Source organism: Heptranchias perlo, unplaced genomic scaffold (assembly GCF_035084215.1).
Source record: "Heptranchias perlo isolate sHepPer1 unplaced genomic scaffold, sHepPer1.hap1 HAP1_SCAFFOLD_258, whole genome shotgun sequence".
In the NCBI taxonomy this organism is placed as follows: domain Eukaryota; kingdom Metazoa; phylum Chordata; class Chondrichthyes; order Hexanchiformes; family Hexanchidae; genus Heptranchias; species Heptranchias perlo.
Window position 1 is genome coordinate 391,118 of NW_027139270.1, and position 23,799 is coordinate 414,916.

Sequence of the window (23,799 nt, forward strand, 5' to 3'; positions counted from 1 at the left end):
TTATTTTCAGACAAGTAAGAATTTATTAAGAAGCTTGAGCTCAGGGGAAGCTGTGTTCCAAGACAATGGTTGGAACCACCTCTTCTCTGAGCAGATGGAACAGTTAACTTTTATACGGTTCAATTAGTAATGTCTGTCCATCATAGAATATGGGCGTACATGTACACTCTCAGTGGTCAAGTGATTAGTCAATCAAAAATAGGGAACCCACCCTCTAGGTTCCCATGCCTGCTCAACATCACGAGACAATGTCTGGGGAAAGTGCCTTTCCCCTAAGAAAGTGTCTTTATTATCAGTTCTGTGCTCAGTCTCAAGGCTATATGGTCATTCATTTCTGCTCGTCAGACAGTTATCGCATAAGCAGACAATAGCTCTTCTGTGTGTCTTTGCTGGGAACCGAACATAAGCGTTCTATTGTATTCAGCTGGTCAGCTAACATGGTCAACTTATTCCATCATGCTTTGCTTCTTTTATGGTCAAGTATTTCTACATTAATATGGTCAGCTTTATGGTTTAGGTGTATTAGAAGGTTAATTTAGTCAGGCATTTCTTTATGGTTTTCCACATTCCCCCCTTTTGTCCTATATATATATATATACATTAAAAAAAAGGACAATACTCTAATAGAGCATTATTCCACCCAGACGTTCAAACTCCTCCTGTGTCACCCCTACTTGCACCATCAAATTTGTGGGCGCTATATGTGTACCCAGATTGGACATCATAACACAGCAGCATTTGACAAAGCAATAGGCTATAAGAATTATAACAACAAATATGACTAGTCCCTGAACTAGAGAAGTCCCAATAGAACCCAGCCATCCTGTTGCCCAGCCCCAAGAGTGAATGAAGGGGGCTGCTTGAATTTCTCAACTTCCCTTTGGATGTGATCGGCCAAATCAGTAATATTCTCTGAACTATCAGGTATGTAGGTACAACATTTAGATCCAATTAGTGCGCATGTTCCTCCTTTCTCTGCCAATCGGTAATCAAGGGCCATACGGTTCTGTAAGGTGACCGTCCGAATGGCTATCATTTCTGCGCTTATTTCCTTTAAGGCTTCTGCCGTATCATTAGCAACTATTTCCCAGATATTGGCTAATTTAATAATTTCTCTGGTGGCCATGCTCACTCCCCACCTCGGGAAAGCAATGGCCCAGAATCGGTCTTGGTGTATTTGTAAGGATTAGAAAAGGAGGTTTATGGGTCTGATCGTAATTAGGTTGGTACCACCCCCGAAATCTGGTTTCACATTTTGTTGTGATTGTGTACTCCTTCCATTGCTTTCTCACAAACATTGTCTTATTTGTTCTCGCACTCGTCCAGCCACTATCTCGCATTCTGTTCCCATTAATTTCAATTTGATTTATTACCCACTCTGCTATTTCTTGGGAAGTTCGGGGGACTGGTCTGAGTGGAATGCCTCCCTTGGATTGAACTGGGATATGTGAGCACACCCAGCAACTAGAGATAGCTTGACGCTTTGCATACACATATCACATGTATAAAAAAGTATTGACATGCAGTTCTCTTGAAACACGATTGAGTCTGCTTGCAGCAGGGGTTGTAACAGGTTTTATGCCAGTTTCCACCCACACGATCAGGCATGCCGAGCCAATTATTCTCATATGATTTAAAAGTTTAGGACATTCCATGCTGCAACAGTCTCTTATAACAGTTTAATTAATCAGTCAGGTTTTTTCTGGTACGCCACCGCCGGGGTTCTTGTATGGGGATTTATGGGTTAATTAATCAACGACTAGGCCTGACCTTTGAACTCGAGATTGGGACCCACCCCTTTATATCCCTTAATCCAAATTTTTATCCCTATAATATCCCGTTAGATGCTGTACCTCATCTTAACCAGGTTCCCTTCGTGTTGGCCACCAGTCCGGGTGGAAGAGAGGCAGTGCATCTGATAATCCTATCAAACTATGATTGTCTTCCCTTTTACATGCACCTTACCCCAGCGGGTGCTACTCCCGGTACCATTAAGATGTTTTCTTAGTTGAAATCACAGAGACAATGGGGACATTCTCACCCAGGCTCTGTTTTACTACCTTTGCCAAACCCTTCATCCTCTGCTTACATTTATTACAGGCCATGAAAATCAAGAAGGACATGACAACAAACTGCACTACGACTAATACATATGACATTAATCTAATCCAAGGATGGATCTGTATATTCAGTCCCAAATTCCAGAGGTCATCCCACCAAGTGGTGACTTGAATTTGGTCAATGTCATGCTTAATGTTGTTATTGTCCTGTTGTAGGTTATAATAAACCTTCTGGGAGAGTCGTATCTCCATTCGTAATGCTTCCAAGTATTTAGGCAACAGGGGTGTCAGATACCCAAATGTGTCCTGATATTCTTTTAAGTTCTTTTTGACATCCTCAGAAACTTGTAAGGTGGTGAGGTTATGCCGGTGTATCTCTACCAGTTCCTCGGGTCCAATCCGAACCAGGACTTCAGAAATGGAGTAGAATTCTGGACTTAAAATATCACAAGTTAGATTGGCATATTTAAACGTTTTCAAATTAGTTGTAACACAGTATTCGCCCTCTCCGGCATATGCCACTTGAGTGGGTTTTAGATCCGCCTCAAGGGCCTCCATGGTACAGTTAATATCCTGATTGGTACCGGTATTGTTAAACCCACACTGTGCTTCTGGGCTGTGTCCAACACTATGTGGACATACAGTGACAGCATGTCTAGTAATACATCCCTTTAATTTTGTTCCAGACAAATTGCCTTTAATTTTTTTTCAGCCTATGGTAACATATTGTGATGGGATATGTGCATTCCATCCTTCACTACCCCAATATTCTGTACTTGGTACACCTCTCGTCCCTGGGTTTCGGGTGCCATCACCAGTATTACTGGTACCAACCCTAGGAGCCCTCCTCCGTCAGGTTTACACTCCACTTGAGTGGGGTACACCCGCACCATTGCCCTGAATTGGCAAGGGGTGATGTTCTTGTTTGCTAACGGCCGGTTGGAGGTACCACCTCCATCATGCCCACAGTTCAGGCTCACCCTCAGTTTGTTGATTCGTTATTCAGAAGGGTACTTCCCCTGCCTGTATCTGGGCTGGGTTCTCTCGTGTCTGTTCCACAATCCAGTTACCATATGTACTGCAGATATCATTAGCAGCCGCCTGCTAAGATACGTTATATTCCTCTTTTATTAATTTATTAGTGGTTTGGGCATGTGTTTCTAGCACTGTAGCTATCCTTTGCAAATATATGGTCAGCATTTGATCCTCAGACAATTCCTTATCTGTATTTTCATTTATTTTAAAATTTATCTTTAATGCGAGACCCTAAATCTCTGACCTTTTGATCTAATGTTGCCAAATCAATGTTACTGTCCGATACAATATTTACAGTCAGCTCCAATATCCCAAAATTTGTTTATTTTACGTAATTTCTTCTTGAACCGCTTTTCATTTCCCAAAATATCCCACTACATTGTGCCCGAGTCCCTTCTATCATTTCACAATTATCCCAACTTGAGAGCAGTATTGTTGGACTGACAGGACTTGTCAATGTAAAATTTTCTTCCCTCTCGAAAAGAATTCTTCCTTGATACACAGCATTCAATGGGAACCATTTAGACTGGACTTCTTTTATTTTAAAATATAATTTGATTATCCCCATAAATTACAAGTAACATTTTTTTTCTTTCTCGAGTGCTTGAATAGCAACTCATATAAATTTTTTTTTATCAATTCCAATTTCAGAAACAAATTATGTCCAGGCTTTGTGGTTTTATAGTAGAGATGAAGTGCTCGTAATTACTTTTGGATGTAACTCCCATATCTTCCCACCTCGAGCACTCTGTCTTGGAAGACAATAAATGGGTTAAAACAAAACAAATCAAAATCTTTTCAAAAGAAGAGAATCAGGTTGATATCACCACGCTGTGACATTTGGTATCTGCTGATGTCTGCAGCTAAAGTCTTAAATTTTTAACACCACTGGATCGTTTCCTGCACCAAATTTCTCCAGCAAAGGTTGCACCGTAACTTTGTAAAGCCATTTTACGTCAAAGAACTACTCTTGGTAATCCTGTACCATCAACACTCACGTGGTCCCAAAAACCAGGGTCACCTGTTTTAAAAGAAACACAGAAAATCCATTGCGGCTCTTCTTGAGAGCCCAAGGGGTTAATTTGTCAAATCATCATTTATTATTTATTTATCCAAAGGAATAATCCTTTTACCTGAAACAAATCCAGAAAACAAAACTGGAGAGAGAAATTGCCTAGTCCCTCTCTCTCTCTCTCTCTGGAGCACGCAACCTGTCTGAAATAAACCCTGTCTCTCCCACATACAGATGTACGTAGGACTGCAGACTGGAATTCCCAACTCCAAGTCCTAATCTCTGGGTTTTCAAGATGTCCAAATCAATGGTCACTTATCACAGATCTTTACGTCTCCATATTTGTCTATCTCTTTTACGATGTCCACCTCCATTCCATGTCGTGCTTTGTTTTAACACTTGAGTTAGGAGGTGTTGATATAATTGTTGAGTTTTCTTAGCATTCTCAATGCGAGTTATATAATTTGTCAGGGAAGGTCTTCCCTCTTTGGTCAGATCGAACTTCCTTATCATACTGTGGCGGGGTAAAACTGATAGGCGTTTAGTACCCTGTGTCAGTACATAGCTCAAGTAATGGACTTCCAATTGGCTAACCTATGCTTTCTTTTCATATGATTTGTTTTACATTCCTTTCTTATCAATTTTTTTCACTGTAGCATTGTCTGTGTGGAAACTTATATCTCAGTCAATTGTAGCCTTTGGCATTTCCGAGTAATTGGGTCAATTCTAACAATATAACCTATACCAATTGTTACCTCATGTTCACCTGTGTTCTGGGCAAGCCTCAGACAGTTCTCAACCGACTGGGTCATTTCTATCTGTTTGAACTGCTCTTGGCATGACAGTCTGGCTTCTTGGGATGGAAGGGGTTAATATTAACTGGCTCTCTCGTGTAACAGTAATTCGATACTTCTCCCTCTGAGAAGGGGTTATCAGATTCACGCAGCGTTCTCAGCATACGTCAACGTAATTTTCACATAAATTCTTTTTTAAAAAAAATTCATACCGGGAAACAACATCTCCCATCGTACACTTCAGCCCACAGCCAGTCCAGCACCTCCAGACTGCTGTGATCAACCCCTGTCCAGGCTCCCCCAACCCTCACACCGCTCCGCAAGCTCCACAACTTGCTGTCCAATTCACCTTTTTTTTTTAACATACTTTTAGTGGGTATAATTATAATCAACGCTACGAGCTGTTCCAGCTTTCCGACTTTTCCTATCACGGTGATACCAGATAGTTTTTGTTTTATCTATCCCGTTAATTTTTTTAAACCTCTTTTTAAACCACAGCCAATCACAAGATAAAAATTAAAAATGCCAATTTTTTTAGAAGATCCCATGTCTGGAATTTGACATGCTCACATTTTATAAGAACCAGAATTTAATAGGTCACTTAACCTCAATAACTCCAATTTTAATTCAGCAATCTCAGAATTAAACACAAGACAAAACAGATACATTACACAAAGGAAGAAAACACGTAAGACGCAGTAAGAAGGGAGCGTGGCCCACAACACCGACAGAAAACACTCACAATCAGGACAGGCTTTTTAAAGGGACAGTACACCAAAACAACAGAACCTTTCTTTTTCGGGTCTCTGTCTTTTAAACATTTTTCTAGTCACTTAATTCTATCCACATTAAATGTACCGTCTTCGGGAAAGGGATATTTCTTAGTCCTGGTCCATTTGGACCAAACTATCAACTCGTCAGTTGTTTCTTTCCCAAAGTTTCTGTACATGTAAGCAGCAGGTGTTCCCTTTTTTTTTAGGGATTCTGCTTATAGTTGAGACAACCCTCCACACTGTAATTACACAACAATCAAGGCCTATCTTAACTATCACAATTCTATACTTGATAATTCAGCTGATCGGACAAGACGTCATGTGTTCTCCACACCCACTCCAGGGTCCTGGCCCCAATAACCAGCCCAGGCTAGGTGCGTGAGAGAAACGTCTGCACTTAGTTGAATCAGCTGACTTACGCAAGACTTTTTTTAAAGTGCTCCTTCCCTTGAGCACTATCAGTGTTTCTACCTAAACACTTAATTCAGGTAAACCAGAATTTCACACTTTTCCGAATCCACAACATCCACACCAGTCTGCGTTTGTCGCCACTACAGACTTGGAATTTCACACTTTTCCCAATTACGCAACATCTAGTCTGCGCTTGTCCAAATTACAACTTTATACCAAGAAAAACATTTTTTTAAACAAGTCTGTAACTGGTTACCTCTTTTCCTGGCGCCTCTATTCACTAGTAGCTGACAGTCTGTTGGTCCTCACATCGACCTTAACTTCAGTCTAGTCACCGGTATCACAGATCTGCTCCATTATTGCTCTCTCTCAGCCCGTTACTACAACACCGCAGCTGACAATATCGAGTAATCTGTCGCGCGTCACACTTTTTTTTTCTCTGTCCCCTTTTTCTTTCCTTGTCTATACGAAACACATTTCCTATGATCGCCTTCCAATTCCTAAAGGCAAACAGAAGAATTAGTCACGTCAGTTAATGCATTCACTTATCCAATCGCTGTGTGTCTGGGTTCATACAGACAACTTGTGGCCGTAGTTACCGGAGATCACAAGCGATCTCGGTGGGACCTCCAAGAAACTGTCGAAAACTTAATTACCTATTATACACAATGCATTAACTCCAAACACTTATTTTCAGACAAGTAAGAATTTATGAAGGTTGAGCTCAAGGGAAGCTATGTTCCAAGACAATGGTTGGAACCACCTCTTCTCTGAGCAGATGGAACAGTTAACTTTTATACGGTTCAATTAGTAATGTCTGTCCATCATAGAATATGGGTGTACATGTACACTCTCAGTGGTCAAGTGATTAGTCAATCAAAAATAGGGAACCCACCCTCTAGGTTCCCATGCCTGCTCAACATCACGAGACAATGTCTGGGAAAGTGCCTTTCCCCTAAGAAACTGTCTTTATTATCAGTTCTGTACTCAGTCTCAAGGCTATATGGTCATTAATTTCAGTTAGTCAGACAGTTATCGCATAAGCAGACAATAGCTCTTCTGTGTGTCTTTGCTGGGAACCGAACATAAGCGTTCTATTGTATTCAGCTGGTCAGCTAACATGGTCAACTTATTCCATCATGCTTTGCTTCTTTTATGGTCAAGTATTTCTACATTAATATGGTCAGCTTTATGGTTTAGGTGTATTAGAAGGTTAATTTAGTCAGGCATTTCTTTATGGTTTTCCACAGGGGTACGGGCCAGCCCGTACCAGAGCACCGGGTATTCCCCACACCAGTTAATGACGGGGAGAGAGATGAGGACTCCCACGCATTTGTTAGCGCCAGGCTTGAATGAGACGCAGCTCAGGGAAGTGAAGCGAGACGGGTTTGTCAGTAACCTTCACGAGACGCTGCGGGCGATTTACCTGCAAGCTGCAGGTAATATAGGGAGGCAGCACAGGCAGAATCAGTTACTGCTGGAGCCACTGCGCTGCCAGGAATTGAAGGTCGGGGACCAGGTGATGGTCCGTAACTACGCCTGCGTAGGGGCGTTCGAGCCACTGCATGGGACCATTTAACATTGTAGATAAGGCTAGCCCCATGGTTTATGCAGTGAAGCTCCCCAGGAGGATGAGATGGCTGCACATCAATCAGTGCAAGCTATGTACTCCTCGGGAGGAGAGAAGGGCAGCCAAGGTGAAGGACGGCACAGGTCAGGTGTCCTCGTTGGCGAGCCGTGGTCTCCCACCGATCATGTGGGATGACGAGGACGAGGCCAGGGTAGGGGTGAGAAGGAGCGACCGGGTGCGTCGGTCAAACTCACCCCCGCGGCGTCTCAAAAAACCCCGGATAGTTTCCCTGTAGTCGTGGGTGGCTTTGTTGACGACCGTGTATATAGTAGTTTCAGTTTGTGTTGTACAGTTTCGCAATAATGTTTGTTTTATAATCACGGACCTGTGGAGGTAGTCGCCTCGCACCGAGGATTATGGTTGAGTTTGTTTGTTTTTTGAGTTTCTGAGAGCATGAAGGCCCAGCGGAAAAGGGCAGCACACGGTGCCATAATGACAATGGCATCCATCCTGGGAATGCTCCAGACCGGGAGCGCGAAGAGGGGAGATACCAAAGCATCCTTCATGTACGGATGTATTGGAGGACTGGGTCCGACGGTGACTAAAGGTGGCAGGGGGACAGTGGACAAACAGGGTCAGTATTCCCATGTGGGGAGGTGGCCTGGGTGGGTAGGGTCGAATTCGACACGCTACCTGAATGAGACTGGGTATACCTTTGGGGAAGCATCCGAGCCATGTCTCCAGACACGGATGGTCGCCAACAGGGTCAGGGTAGCTGAAGGCAAGAGCGTCTGCCTCAGATGCGCGGGACACAATTCCCTGGGAAGATGGTGGTGGTTGAGGAAGTTAGATCAGGACGAGGGCAACGCCACAGCACCCTGGGAGAGGCTAGGGAACGACACCTACCGGACTATCACAGGGAAACAAGGGGGTGTAGAAGTGTGTTGGAACAAGTGGTGGAAGGAGGAACAAGGGATTTATTTGTGTGTGTGGGGATCTTTGTGGGTCTGTCCGAAAGGTGTGTCGATTGACTTCCAGAGGCAATGGCAAGACGAAGGGACAGGTATGGGATGGTACAGGAGTCACCTGTGTGTCCCTGGATCCCTACAACACAATAAATGCCACCGAGCTTGTGACACAGGAGAAGAGGCCCCCGCCAACACCCCGACCTGTTAGAGAAGATGAGATAAGTTGTCCGCACACCACACTGGGTCCCAGGAATGGATTAGTGTTAGTCCCCACGGGAAGGATATTATACCACGAGGTACACCATCAGATCGCCTCAGTGATTCTGAACCTCACGCGAGGCCAGTTACCATCATGGTGCCCGGTAGAGACGGAGCAATTGTACGAGACATTGCTCAGAACCATGTACCATCAGTTCTATGAATTAAGCTACGGTGAGGATCACTCAAATGTTGAGAGAAGCTCCAGGGAAGGTGCCGGTTCTAATAGGTCCAAGCGTGGACTGATAAACGATGCAGCGACTGCGTTCAGTACGGGAACATCGGTGATTAACAGTCTGGATAATGCTGAGTTACAGGTACAGATAAACACCCTCAGGAACCAGTTGCAAAAGGTCCTGGGGGACGGGAACGAGATTGTTACGAATGAGTTGCATGAGGGCCGAGCAATGACCATCCACTTGCGTGAAGTGATCGCCCAGCTTGAGTCTCATGCTAGTACCATAAACGCTTTAATGATGGAAGATAAGAATGCCTCTGCTCAGGCGGCGCGGAACGACGCTGCGTGTTTTACGGTGCCTGGCTGTTAAATGAAGGACGCAGTAATTTGGAAGACCTTAGGGAAGGTCACGTCCCTCCATGGGTCACGAACAGGCACCTCGCAGCGATCAGTCCGTACCACAATGAGCTGAGTTTGTGTCAGCTTCGGTCGGCCTCGGAAGCGTTCCCAGTTCCGATGGACTGCGGCCGGTCGAACCACACAATTATGGGGATAGTGTTACGGTTACCAGTCCTCAGCAGGGGTCAGAGGCCTGCGCCGTATACTGAGTTGAGAACATTGGGGTAATAAGGAACGGTGATCCATGTGCGGCACTGGGAGGTCCCAGCATACGTGATCCAGTGGGAGCACGGTCTGGGTGGGAGGGACCTGCAGGGATGTCAGATCCATGGGGAACACCATGTCTTGTGCTCTCAGCATCTGAACCCGTTTGATCAATCGGTGTATAGGTTTAAATCAGAGGGAACTGAGCCGTTGAGTTGTACCATGGAGGCGATGGGTGGGGATCACGTATCGCCTCAGGGGGTGGACAGGTACAGGGTTCACGAGGACACGTGGTGTCCTGGGACTGAAAGCACCAAAGTACAGATTGGGAATGAGCAACTGCTTCCGATCGCAGGGAAGCAGTTACAGTTGGAAATCAATGATTCTGTGGGGGACTTGCAGAGGTATCTGGCCACGTTTGGGTACAACATCCCACCTCTGCCTGATCGCCTCACAGCCATGGTTAAAGCAGTGGAACTGGTTCAGGGTCATTTTTACAAACTGGAACAGAACAGTAGAGAGATCGGGACAGCGATCCTGGATGTGGGATCGCCACCGTGATGGGACTTTGGTTTAAATATAGAGATCCCACCCTGGATCCGAATAATTTCACAGGTTCTGGTTATGTTCCAGCTTCTCATGGTTCTGTACCTGAGACGAAAAGCTTGCGTGGGGAATCGAGACATTCTCCGGCACAGACCGGACCGGTTGCTGGAAAGACCCACCGGGGCTCCGAGACAAAAGCTCGTCCAATCCTCTGTGGACAAAAGTTTGACCAAAGGGCATCTTCTGTAACGTATGGTCAGATGCCGGTGTTTGTGATGTAATGTTTCACATGTACAGTTAAGTTGATTTTGAAAATGTGTATGTAACTGAGAGGGGGGGGAATGGACGAGGCAATTCCTCCCCGAGTTAGTGTAATGGGGGAGGGAGAGCTTGGTTGGCATCGCTGGGGGCGGGGGCGACTCACACACGCGCCACAACAGGAAGCATCAACCAGGGAAAAGTACTTTTCGAGGAATCCATGTCCTTTGAGGGACTCGCTTCCTCATAGGGGCGATTGTAACAATTCTGGGAATTCCACCTTTTCCCTGAGGATGTAAAACTTTGGCCATTGACCAAAATCCTAAGATGGAAGGATAGGTGAGAGGTCACCAGACGAATCAACAACACACACAGTGGAATGTGGGAGAATTACTGCTTCGGACATGTCTCTGTTTTAATGCAAAACCTACAGCAGGTGGTCAACGATCAGAGAGGCAGTAGGCCATTGAGAGAGGCAACTGCTCCAGACATGGTGGGGCCATGTCTTTGTTTTAAAGCAAAACCAACCAACACCTAGGTCGTGGGATGAAAAGGAAGCCTTGTGTGGCAAGTGCTCAACAAATCAGAATGAACAATGGCCCACTGAGAGAAGCAATTGAAACATGATGAGAGACCATCAAAAGCCATCAAAGAATCTTAAGGACTTTGTAAGAACTGTTTAAACAGACATGAAGTGCCTCATTTAACGACAAAAACTATTGTGGGAGAGGGGTATATAGGTGGAGGCTCGAAACCCTCTCTCTGTCTTGTTTGCTCTCTTGCTTTTGCTCTCTTGTTTTTTGCTCTTGTTTGCTGTCTCTGGTTCTTGCTCTCTTGCTTCTTAGCTCTTATCTCTTTTCCATCTCTCTCTCTCTCTTCCTTTAAGTTCCTGCTCGCTTTTTTTTTCACCCGAGCTGTCCAGGGAGGAGAGCAGCTTCCAGCGAAACCAACAACCCCTACGTGAGAGAACCGGTCAGCCGGACCTGCAAGTGCAAAGGATTGGTGAGCCTCGACCATATGTGTGTGTGTGTTGGATAGGTGTCTCCAGGGTCCCCACCAACCTCTTGGTTTAGCGGGATAAAGTACTATAGTGGGTGTGTGTAACTCAATGTACTGTGTAGGACCGTTTGTATCGTTATTTTCTTCGTGTTGACGGTATAATAAAACCAACATTCCAATTCAATTCAAACACCAAGTTTGTGTGTTCTCTGTGCTATTCGGCTACGTGATCCATCACCGGGTGCGTTAGCGTAAGTCCCGTTTTCCTGAACCCCCGATCCGTGAGGTATAAGTGTTCCTTGGCTAGACCGGGGACCAGATACATGCACCGATCAATAGGGTGAGAACAACCCCAAAACACCCTACAGGGTACCGTAGGGATCAGTACTTGGGCCCCAGCTATTCACAATATATATCAATGATTTGAATGATGGAACTAAATGTAACATTTCCAAGTTTGCAGACGACACAAAGCTGGGGTGGAATATGAGCTGTGAGGAGGATGCAAAGAGGCTCCAATGTGATTTAGACAAGTTGAGTGAGTGGGCAAGAACATGGCAGATGCAGTATAACGTGGATAAATGTGAGGTTATCCACTTTGGTTGTAAAAACAGAAAGGCAGATTATTATCTGAATGGTGATAGATTGGGAAAAGGGGAGGTGCAACGAGACCTGGGTGTCCTTGTACACCAGTCACTGAAAGCGAGCATTCAGGTGCAGCAAGCAGTTAGGAAGGTGAATGGTATGTTGGCCTTCATTGCAAGAGGATTTGAGTACAGGAGCAGGGATGTCTTACTGCAGTTATACGGGGCCTTGGTGAGACCACATCTGGAGTATTGTGTGCAGTTTTGGTCTCCTTATCTGAGGAAGGATGTCCTTGCCATGGAGGGAGTGCAACGAAGGTTTACCAGACTGATTCCTGGGATGGCAGGACTGACGTATGAGGAGAGATTGGGTCGACTAGGCCTATATTCACTCGAGTTTAGAAGAATGAGAGGGGATCTCATCGAAAGATATAAAATTCTAACAGGACTGGACAGACTAGATGCAGGGAGGATGTTCCCGATGGCTGGGGAGTCCAGAACCAGAGGTCACAGTCTCAGGATACGGGGTATGCCATTTAGGACTGAGATGAGGAGAAATTTCTTCACTCAGAGGGTGGTGAACCTGTGGAATTCTCTACCACAGAAGGCTGTGGAAGCCAAGTCATTAGATGTATTCAAGAAGGAGATAGATATATTTCTTAATGCTAAAGGGATCAAGGGATATGGGGAAAAAGCGGGAACAGGGAACTGAGTTAGACGATCAGCCATGATCATTTTGATTGGTGGAGCAGGCCCGAAGGGCCGAATGGCCTCCTCTTGCTCCTATTTTCTATGTTTCTATGAAGTAGGGAGGGAGGAGACTCGTGTGGAGGATAAACACCAGCATGGACCAGTGGGCTGAATGGCCTGCTTCCGTGCTATAGTTTTGATGTAACTCGATGACATCTAGCGCAGTACTGACAGACGGTCAGTGCCAAGGGAGCGCTGCACTGTCGGAGGGTCGGTACTGAGGGAGTGCTGCACTGTCGGAGGGTCAGTACTGAGGGAGCGCTGCACTGTTGGAGGGTCAGTACTGAGGGAGTGCTGCACTGTCGGAGGGTCAGTACTGAGGGAGTGCTGCACTGTCGGAGGGTCGGTACTGAGGGAGCGCTGCACTGTCGGAGGGTCGGTACTGAGGGAGCGCTGCACTGTCGGAGGGTCGGTACTGAGGGAGCGCCGCACTGTCGGAGGGTCAGTACTGAGGGAGCGCCGCACTGTCGGAGGGTCAGTACTGAGGGAGTGCTGCACTGTCGGAGGGTCAGTACTGAGGGAGCGCTGCACTGTCGGAGGGTCGGTACTGAGGGAGTGCTGCACTGTCGGAGGGTCAGTACCGAGCGAGCGCCGCACTGTCGGAGGGTCAGTACCGAGGGAGCGCTGCACTGTCGGAGGGTCAGTACCAAGCGAGCGCCGCACTGTCGGAGGGTCGGTACTGAGGGAGTGCCGCACTGTCGGAGGGTCAGTACTGAGGGAGCGCTGCACTGTCGGAGGGTCAGTACTGAGGGAGCGCTGCACTGTCGGAGGGTCAGTACTGAGGGAGTGCTGCACTGTCGGAGGGTCAGTACTGAGGGAGCGCTGCACTGTCGGAGGGTCAGTACTGAGGGAGTTCTGCACTGTCGTTGGTGCCGTCTTTCTGATCAGACATTAAACCAACGCCCCGTCTGCCCTCTCAAGGGGACGTAAAAGATCCCATGGCCACCATTTTGAAGAATCATAGAATGGTTACAGCATGGAAGGAGGCCATTCGGCCTGTCGAGTCCGTGCCAGCTCTATGCAACAGCAATTCAGCTCCACCAGGGGTGGTGCCAGAGGACTGGAGAATTGCAAATGTTACACCCTTGTTCAAAAAAGGGTGTAAGGATAAACCCAGCAACTACAGGCCAGTCAGTTTAACCTCAGTGGTGGGGAAACTTTTAGAAATGATAATCCAGGACAGAATTAACAGTCACTTGGACGAGGGTGGATTGATTAGGGAAAGCCAGCACGGATTTGTTAAAGGCAAATCGTGTTTGACTAACCTGATAGAGTTTTTTGATGAGGTAACAGAGAGGGTCGATGAGGGCAATGCGGTTGATGTGGTGTATTTGGACTTTCAAACGGTGTTTGATAAAGTGCCGTACGGTCGGCTTATCATCAAGATTGCGGCCCATGGAATAAAGGGGGCAGTAGCAACATGGATACAGAATTGGCTAAGGGACAGGAAAGAGAGAGTAGTTTTTTTTTATTCGTTCATGGGATGTGGGCGTCGCTGGTGAGGCCGGCATTTATTGCCCATCCCTAATTGCCCTTGAGAAGGTGGTGGTGAGCCGCCTTCTTGAACTGCTGCAGTCCGTGTGGTGAAGGTTCTCCCACAGTGCTGTTTGGAAGGGAGTTTCAGGATTTTGACCCAGCGACAATGAAGGAACGGTGATATATTTCCAAGTCGGGATGGTGTGTGACTTGGAGGGGAACGTGCAGGTGGTGTTGTTCCCATGTGCCTGCTGCTCTTGTCCTTCTAGGTGGTAGAGGTCGCGGGTTTGGGAGGTGCTGTCGAAGAAGCCTTGGCGAGTTGCTGCAGGGCATCCTGTGGATGGTACACACTGCAGCCACAGTGCGCCGGTGGTGAAGGGAGTGAATGTTTAGGGTGGTGGATGAGGTGCCAATCAAGCGGGCTGCTTTGTCCTGGATGGTGTCGAGCTTCTTGAGTGTTGTTGGAGGTGTTGAATGGTGAATGGTTGTTTTTTGGACAGGAGGGAGGTGTACAGTGGTGTTCCCCAGGGGTCGGTGCTGGGACCACTGCTTTTCTTGATATATATTAATGACTTGGACTTGGGTGTACAGGGCATAATTTCCAAATTTGCAGATGACACAAAACTTGGAAGGGTAGTGAACAGTGAGGAGGATAGTGATAGACTTCAAGAGGATATAGACAGGCTGGTGGAATGGGCGGACACGTGGCTGATGAAATTTAACACAGAAAAATGCAAAGTGATACATTTCGGTAGGAAGAACGATGAGAGGCAATATAAACTAGAGGGCACAACTCTAAAAGGGGTACAGGAACAGAGAGATCTGGGGGTATATGTGCACAAATCGTCAAAGGTGGCAGGGCAGGTTGAGAAAGTGGTTAAAAAAGCATATGGGATCCTGGACTTTATAAATAGAGGCACAGAGTACAAAAGTATGGAAGTCATGATGAACCTTTATAAAACACTGGTTCGGCCACAACTGGAGTATTGTGTCCAGTTCTGGGCACCGCACTTCAGGAAAGATGTGAAGGCCTTAGAGAGGGTGAAGAAGAGATTTGCTAGAATGATTCCAGGGATGAGGGACTTTAGTTCCGTGGATAGACTGGAGAAGCTGGGGTTGTTCTCCTTGGAACAGAGACGGTTGCGAGGAGATTTGATCGAGGGGTTCAAAATCATGAAGGGTCCAGACAGAGTAGATAGAGAGAAACTGTTCCCATTGGTGGAAGGGTCAAGGACCAGAGGACATAGATTTAAGGTGATTGGTAAAAGAACCAAAGGTGACATGAGGAAAAACTTTTTTACACAGCGAGTGGTTAGGATCTGGAATGCACTGCCCGAGGGGGTGGTGGAGGCAGATTCAATCATGGCCTTCAAAAGGGAACTGGATAAATACTTGAAAGGAGAAAAATTGCAGGGCTACGGGGATAGGGCGGGGGAGTGGGACTAGCTGGATTGCTCTTGCATGGAGCCGGCACGGACTCGATGGGCCGAATGGCCTCCTTCCGTGCCGTAACCTTTCTGTGATTCTGGACCCACTTGAATACCTCTATCAAATCTCCTCTCAACCATCTTTGTTCCAAGGAGAACAACCTTAGTAGGAAGAGCAGGGGAGTTCTCCCCGGTGTCCTGGGCCAATATTTATCCCTCAACCAACATCACTAAAAACAGATTATCTGGTCATTATCACATTGCTGTTTGTGGGATCTTGCTGTGCGGAAATTGTCTGCAAGCATCACAAAAGTGACTACACTTCAAAAGTAGCCCATTGACTGTAAGGTGTTGTGGGAGGTGCTGAGGTTATCAAAGGCCCTGTGCGGATGCGAATTTTCTTGCAAGGTGAAGTTTGGTCGGGACAAGATAGATCCGAAGAGATCAGGCAGTTCATGATGTCATGGACCAAAATCGAAACCAGCAGCCACAAAGGAAGCTGAGCTTTTGAAACTGCGGCCAGATTATTGGTTCTCCTCGTCCAAAAGTTACCGTGGAAGGAGGCGCCTGATGTGCAGAACTGAACGGCTGAGACTTACCACATCCTGCAGGCTGGCTTTGTACAGGGGAAGTCAGGCTGTGCTTTCGTCCTGTGGCACTGGGTTACGCTCTGTTCACTGCAATACATAATGGGCCAGAAATCAGTGGGAGTGGTGAACCACACCGTGTTCGCCACCCCCCCGTAGGTCTATACTAACCCACTAATTTACCAATCACTAACTTACCGCGGTCTTTACTGGCTACATCTCCTCGAATAGGAAGCGAAGAAGATCGCTGTGTTGGCTCCAGTGAAGCTCAGACCTATGGGGGAAGTGAGACGATCACTCTCTCTCCTCCACCAAACAAATCGCAGCATTTCTGACAATCTGCGAACGGTTTCCGCAAACTGGAACGTAAAATGCAGGAAGTGAAAGGTACAAACATTAAAATCATTGTAAAAACAGTTATAGATGGGGAAAAAAAGGGTAAGAAATAATCCAGTTAAATAAGAGACAGAAGGGAAAATTAAAAACTATTAAAATAAGCAGTAATGAGACTCCACATTTTGAAAGTTAATTTTTTAGTTATTTGGCAGTCATTAAGACTAACGGCACCGTTAAAACTTAGTTTAGACTCGTATTTTTAAGCGCATCTGTTTTGTGGCGATACTACTTACTTTCCAGCTGGGCAGATGAGCAAGTTGGCGCTGGTTCAATGATTTCTCTGATTCCAGCTGGCGATGTCCCTTTAATTCGAAGCTGTCGTGTAGCTAGCGAACCAGGAGGGCAGAGAGAGGGGGGTGGGGAAGAGGGGGAGGGTGGGGAAGAGGGGGAGAGGGGAGGGGAGGGGTGGGGTGGGGAAGAGGGGGGAGAGAGGGAAGAGGGAGAGGGGAGGGTAGGGGTGAGGGGAGAGGGGGGAAGCGGTGGGAGGGGAGACGAGGGGGAGGGGAAAGGACAGGGGGGAAGGATCTGGGAGGGGAGGGGAAGGGGTGAGGGAAAGGCGAGAGGGGGAGTGGGAAGGGGATTGAGAAGGAAGGGAGGGAGAGAGGGGGAATGGGAGAAGGGGTGGGGGAGAGTAGAGGGTAAGTGGGAAGAGGAGAAGGGAATGGGAGAGGGGAGGGGGAGAGGGTAGGGGAGGGGAGAGAGGAGGGGGAAGCGAGGGGGAGATGGGAGGGGGATAGTGGGAAGAGAGGAGGGGAGAGCGATGGGAGGGAAGCGGGAGAGGGGAGGGGATGGGGATTAGGGGAGAGGAGAGGGGGAGGGGAGAGGAGGTGGGAGAGGTGGAGGTGAGAGGGGAGGAAGAGAGGTGGAGAGGAGGCATGGGGGAGGGGGAGGGGGAGCGGGGAGAGGGGTGTGGAGGGAGGGGAGGGGAAGGGGGAGAGGAGAGAGAGGGGAGATGGAGTTGTCAGGGAGGAGGAGAGAGGGTACGAGCAGGGGAGGAGAGTGAGGGGAGGGGATGGAGGGGGAGAGTGGGGGAGGGGAGGGGGAGGAGAGGAAGGAGGGGGAGAGGGGAGGGGGAAAAAGGAGAGGAGGGGGAGAGGTGGGAGCAGAGGGGAGGGGATGCGAGGGAAATGGGGTGGGGGGGGGAGTGGGGAGGGAGAGGGCGAAAAAATGTGTTGGGTGAGGAGGCGGAGAGGGAAGGGGAGGGATGGGATGGGGAGGGAGATGGGGTGTGGGGAGGGGCAGAGGGGAGTGGAGGGGAGAGGGGTAAGGGGAGAGGGGACTTGGAGAGGGGAGGGGGAGGAGAAATAGATGGGAGGGGAGGGGTGGGGTAGGGGAGAGTGGAGGGAGGGGGTGGGGAGAGCGGAGGGTGGAGAGGGAGAGGGGAAGAGAGGGAGGAGGGGATGGAGTGAGAGAGGGAAGGGGAATGGGTGGGGAGGGGGAGGGGAAGAGGGAGGAGGGGAGAGGGGTGGGGGGAGAGGTGGGAGGGGAGGGGCAGAGGGGATGGGAGGGGGATGCGGGGTATGGAAGGGGAGGAGGAGAGGTGGGAGGGGAGGGGATGGGAGATGGGAGGGGAGGGGGAAGAGGTGGGAGGCGAGGGGGCGAGGGGAGAGGGAGGGGGGAGGTGCTAGGGACTACCCCTCTGCCTGGTGCCCATCCATTGCCCAGTGGGATCTTGCGGTGCCCGGTGGGATCTTGCGGTGCCCGGTGGGATCTTGCTGTGCACAGTTGGTTCTTGCTGTGCCCGGTGGGTTCTTGCTGTACCTGGTGGGATCATGCTGTGCCCGGTGCCCAGTGGGATCTTGCTCTGCCCAGTGCCCGGTGGGATCTTGCTGTGCCCGATGGGATCTTGCTGTGCACAGTTGGATCTTGCTGTGCCCGATGGGATCTTGCTGTGCACAGTTGGATCTTGCTGTGCCCGATGGGATCTTGCTGTGCCCAATGGGATCTTGCTGTGCACCGTTGGATCTTGCTGTGCCCGATGGGATCTTGCTGTGCACAGTTGGATCTTGCTGTGCCCGGTGGGATCTTGCTGTGCACAGTTGGATCTTGCTGTGCCTGGTGGGATCTTGCTGTGCCCGGTGGGATCTTACTGTGCCCAGTGGGATCTTGCTGTGCCGGGTGCCTGGTGGGATCTTGCTGTGACTGGTGTCCCGTGCCCGGTGGGATCTTGCTGTGCACAGTTGGATCTTGCTGTGCCCGGTGGGATCTTGCTGTGCACAGTTGGATCTTGCTGTGCCTGGTGGGATCTTGCTGTGCCCGGTGGGATCTTGCTGTGCCCGATGGGATCTTGCTGTGCACAGTTGGATCTTGCTGTGCCCGATGGGATCTTGCTGTGCACAGTTGGATCTTGCTGTGCCCGATGGGATCTTGCTGTGCCCAATGGGATCTTGCTGTGCACCGTTGGATCTTGCTGTGCCCGATGGGATCTTGCTGTGCACAGTTGGATCTTGCTGTGCCCGGTGGGATCTTGCTGTGCACAGTTGGATCTTGCTGTGCCTGGTGGGATCTTGCTGTGCCCGGTGGGATCTTACTGTGCCCAGTGGGATCCTGCTGTGCCGGGTGCCTGGTGGGATCTTGCTGTGCCTGGTGTCCCGTGCCCGGTGGGATCTTGCTGTGCACCGTTGGATCTTGCTGTGCCCGATGGGATCTTGCTGTGCACCGTTGGATCTTGCTGTGCCCGATGGGATCTTGCTGTGCACAGTTGGATCTTGCTGTGCCCGATGGGATCTTGCTGTGCCCAATGGGATCTTGCTGTGCACCGTTGGATCTTGCTGTGCCCGATGGGATCTTGCTGTGCACAGTTGGATCTTGCTGTGCCCGGTGGGATCTTGCTGTGCACAGTTGGATCTTGCTGTGCCTGGTGGGATCTTGCTGTGCCCGGTGGGATCTTACTGTGCCCAGTGGGATCTTGCTGTGCCCAGTGTCCGGTGGAATCTTGCTGTGCCTGGTGGGATCTTGCTGTGCCCAGTGGGATCTTGCTGTGCCCGGTGTCCGGTGGGATCTTGCTGTGCCCGGTGTCCGGTGGGATCTTGCTGTGCCCGGTGGGATCTTGCTGTGCCCGGTGCCCGGTGGGATCTTGCTGTGCCCGGTGGGATCTTGCTGTGCCCGGTGCCCGGTGGGATCTTGCTGTGCCCGGTGGGATCTTGCTGTGCCCGGTGCCCGGTGGGATCTTGCTGTGCCCGGTGCCCGGTGGGATCTTGCTGTGCCCCGTGCCCGGTGGGATCTTGCTGTGCCCGGTGCCCGGTGGGATCTTGCTGTGCCCCGTGCCCGGTGGGATCTTGCTGTGCCCGGTGCCCGGTGGGATCTTGCTGTGCCCGGTGCCCGGTGGGATCTTGCTGTGCCCCGTGCCCGGTGGGATCTTGCTGTGCCCGGTGCCCGGTGGGATCTTGCTGTGCCCGGTGCCCGGTGGGATCTTGCTGTGCCCCGTGCCCGGTGGGATCTTGCTGTGCCCGGTGCCCGGTGGGATCTTGCTGTGCCCGGTGGGATCTTGCTGTGCCCGGTGCCCGGTGGGATCTTGCTGTGCCCGGTGCCCGGTGGGATCTTGCTGTGCCCGGTGGGATCTTGCTGTGCCCGGTGGGATCTTGCTGTGCCCGGTGGGATCTTGCTGTGCCCGGTGCCCGGTGGGATCTTGCTGTGCCCGGTGGGATCTTGCTGTGCCCGGTGCCCGGTGGGATCTTGCTGTGCCCGGTGCCCGGTGGGATCTTGCTGTGCCCGGTGCCCGGTGGGATCTTGCTGTGCCCGGTGACGGAGCGTCTGTGGGCGGAGAGTTCAGGAGCACCCCGCCCCTCCATCTGATTGGCTACCCCGGTCACGTGCTTTTCCAGGTCTTCCTTTATAGGCCCGGCGCTGACACAGCTCCTTGCCGCTGATTGGCGCAGAGACCGTGAAGAGGGGCGCGCGACACCGGGTCACGTGGTGAGTGTTCAGGCGGGAAAAGAACAAACGAACGGAACAACCGAAAAATAATTCAAATAATAGTGAATAACTGTCACTAACGGTGAAACACTTCAAATAATGGTGAATGACTGTCACTAACGGTGAAACACTTCAAATAATGGTGAATGACTGTCACTAACGGTGAAACACTTCAAATAATAGTGAATGACTGTCACTAACGGTGAAACACTTCAAATAATGGTGAATGACTGTCACTAACGGTGAAACACTTCAAATAATAGTGAATGACTGTCACTAACGGTGAAACACTTCAAATAATGGTGAATGACTGTCACTAACGGTGAAACACTTCAAATAATAGTGAATGACTGTCACTAACGGTGAAACACTTCAAATAATAGTGAATGACTGTCACTAACGGTGAAACACTTCAAATAATAGTGAATGACTGTCACTAATGGTGAAACACTTCAAATAATGGTGAATGACTGTCACTAACGGTGAAACACTTCAAATAATGGTGAATGACTGTGTCACTAATGGTGAAACACTTCAAATAATGGTGAATGACTGTGTCACTAACGGTGAAACACTTCAAATAATAGACAATACAATTTTTAAAATATGAATTCTCGGGATGTGGGCGTCGCTGGCGAGCCCGGCATTTAATGCTCATCCCTAATTCCCCTTGAGAAGGTGGTGGTGAGCCGCCTTCTTGAACCGCTGCAGTCCGTGTGGTGAAGGTTCTCCCACAGTGCTGTTAGGAAGGGAGTTCCAGGATTTTGACCCAGCGACAATGAAGGAACGGCGATATATTTCCAAGTCGGGATGGTGTGTGACTTGGAGGGGAACGTGCAGATGGTGTTGTTCCCATGTGCCTGCTGCCCTTGTCCTTCTAGGTGGTAAAGGTCGCGGGTTTGTGAGGTACTGTCGAAGAAGCCTTGGCGAGTTGCTGCAGTGCATCCTGTGGATGGTGCACACTGCAGCCACTGTGCGCCAGTGGTGAAGGGAGTGCATCAGTCGTAACCCAGTGGGTATTTCTCTCTTGCCTCTGAGTCAGAAGGTCGTGGGTTCAAGTCCCACTCCAGAGACTTGAACCCATAATCTAGTCTGATACTCCAGTGCAGTACCGAGTGAGCGCTGCACTGTCGGAGGGGATTTGTCCTGCTTTTTGTGGCCGGGACATACCTGGGCAATTGTCCACATTGTCGGGTAGATGCCAGTGTTGTAGCTGTACTGGAACAGCTTGGCTAGAGGCGCAGCTAGTTCTGGAGCACAAGTCTTCAGCACTACAGCCGGGATGTTGTCGGGGCCCATAGCCTTTGCTGTATCCAGTGCACTCAGCCGTTTCTTGATATCACGTGGAGTGAATCGAATTGGCTGAAGACTGGCTTCCGTGATGGTGGGGATATCGGGAGGAGGCCGAGATGGATCATCCACTCGGCACTTCTGGCTGACGATGGTTGTAAACGCTTCAGCCTTGTCTTTTCCACTCACGTGCTGGACTCCGCCATCATTGAGGATGGGGATGTTTACAGAGCCTCCTCCTCCCGTTAGTTGTTTAATTGTCCACCACCATTCACGACTGGATGTGGCAGGACTGCAGAGCTTTGATCTGATCCGTTGGTTGTGGAATCGCTTAGCCCTGTCTATAGCATGTTGCTTCTGCTGTTTAGCATGCATGTAGTCCTGAGTTGTAGCTTCACCAGGTTGGCACCTCATTTTTAGGTGTGCCTGGTGCTGCTCCTGGCATGCTCTTCCACACTCCTCATTGAACCAGGGTTGATCCCCTGGCTTGTTGGTAATGGTGGAGTGAGGAATATGCCGGCCATGAGGTTATAGATTGTGCTGGAATACAATTCTGCTGCTGCTGCTGATGGCCCACAGCGCCTCATGGATGCCCAGTTTTGAGCTGCTAGAACTGTTCTGAATCTATCCCATTTAGCACGGTGGTAGTGCCACACAACACGTTGGATGGTGTCCTCAGTGTGAAGACGGGACTTCATCTCCACGAGGACTGTGCGGTGGTCACTCCTACCAATACTGTCATGGACAGATGCATCTGCGACAGGTAGATTGGTGAAGACGAGGTCAAGTAGGTTTTTCCCTCGTGTTAGTTCGCTCACCACCTGCCGCAGGCCCAGTCTGGCAGCTATGTCCTTCAGGACTCGGCCAGCTCGGTCAGTAGTGGTGCTACCGAGCCACTCTTGGTGATGGACATTGAAGTCCCCACCCAGAGTACATTCTGTGCCCTTGTTACCCTCAGTGCTTCCTCCAAGTGATGCTCAGCATGGAGGAGGACTGATTCATCAGCTGAGGGAGGGCGGTAGGTGGTAATCAGCAGGAGGTTTCCTTGCCCATATTTGACCTGATGCCATGAGATTTCATGGGGTTCGGAGTCAATGTTGAGGACTCTCAGGGCCACTCCCTCCTGACTGTATATCACTGTACCGCCACCTCTGGTAGTCTGTCCTGCCGGTGGGACAGGACATACCCAGGGATGGTGATGGAAGAGTCTGGGACGTTGGCTGAAAGGTATGATTCTGTGAGTATGGCTATGTCAGGCTGTTGCTTGACTAGTCTGTGGGACAGCTCTCCCAATTTTGGCACAATTCCCCAGATGTTAGTGAGGAGGACTTTGCAGGGTCGACTGGGCTTGGTTTGCCTTTGTCGTGTCCGGTGCCTGGTGGTCCGATGCCGGGTGGTCCGTCTGGTTTTATTCTTATGACTTTTTGTTGTGAGATTTTACAACTGATTGGCTTACTAGGCCATTTCAGAGGGCAATTAAGAATCAACCACATTGCTGTGGGTCTGGAGTCACATATAGGCCAGACTGGGTAAGGACGGCAGGTTTCCTTCCCTAAAGGGGATTAGTGAAACAGATGGGTTTTAATGGTAAAATACTTCAAATAATAGTGATTGAATGGCACTAATGGTAAGATACCTCATAATAGTGAATAACTGTCACTAGACGGTTGATAGGGTGAGATGGAGGCGGGGGGAGGAGGCTCGTGTGGAGCATAAACACCGGCATGGACCAGATGGGCCGAATGGCCTGTTTCTGTGCTGTACATTCGATGTAAAATAACTCACTGTGTAATATTAAAATACCTGATACTGTATGAAGTGTCAGTCATTAATCATTATTTTCATTATCATTTGGTCTCCTTATTTAAGAAAGGCCATAATTGCTTTGGAGGTGGTTCAGAGAAGGTTC

General features: G+C 49.2%; 1 long non-coding RNA gene across 1 annotated transcript; it reads right to left on the reverse strand.

Moving 5' to 3' along the window:
* On the reverse strand, nt 1-16,607 carry LOC137310528 (uncharacterized). The gene is made up of 3 exons (XR_010960135.1): nt 16,488-16,607; nt 16,302-16,379; nt 1-6,585 (listed from the first exon to the last, which is right to left on the reverse strand). It is a non-coding gene; the product is annotated as an uncharacterized lncRNA (long non-coding RNA).
* Between the last annotated feature and the right edge of the window lie 7,192 nt (nt 16,608-23,799).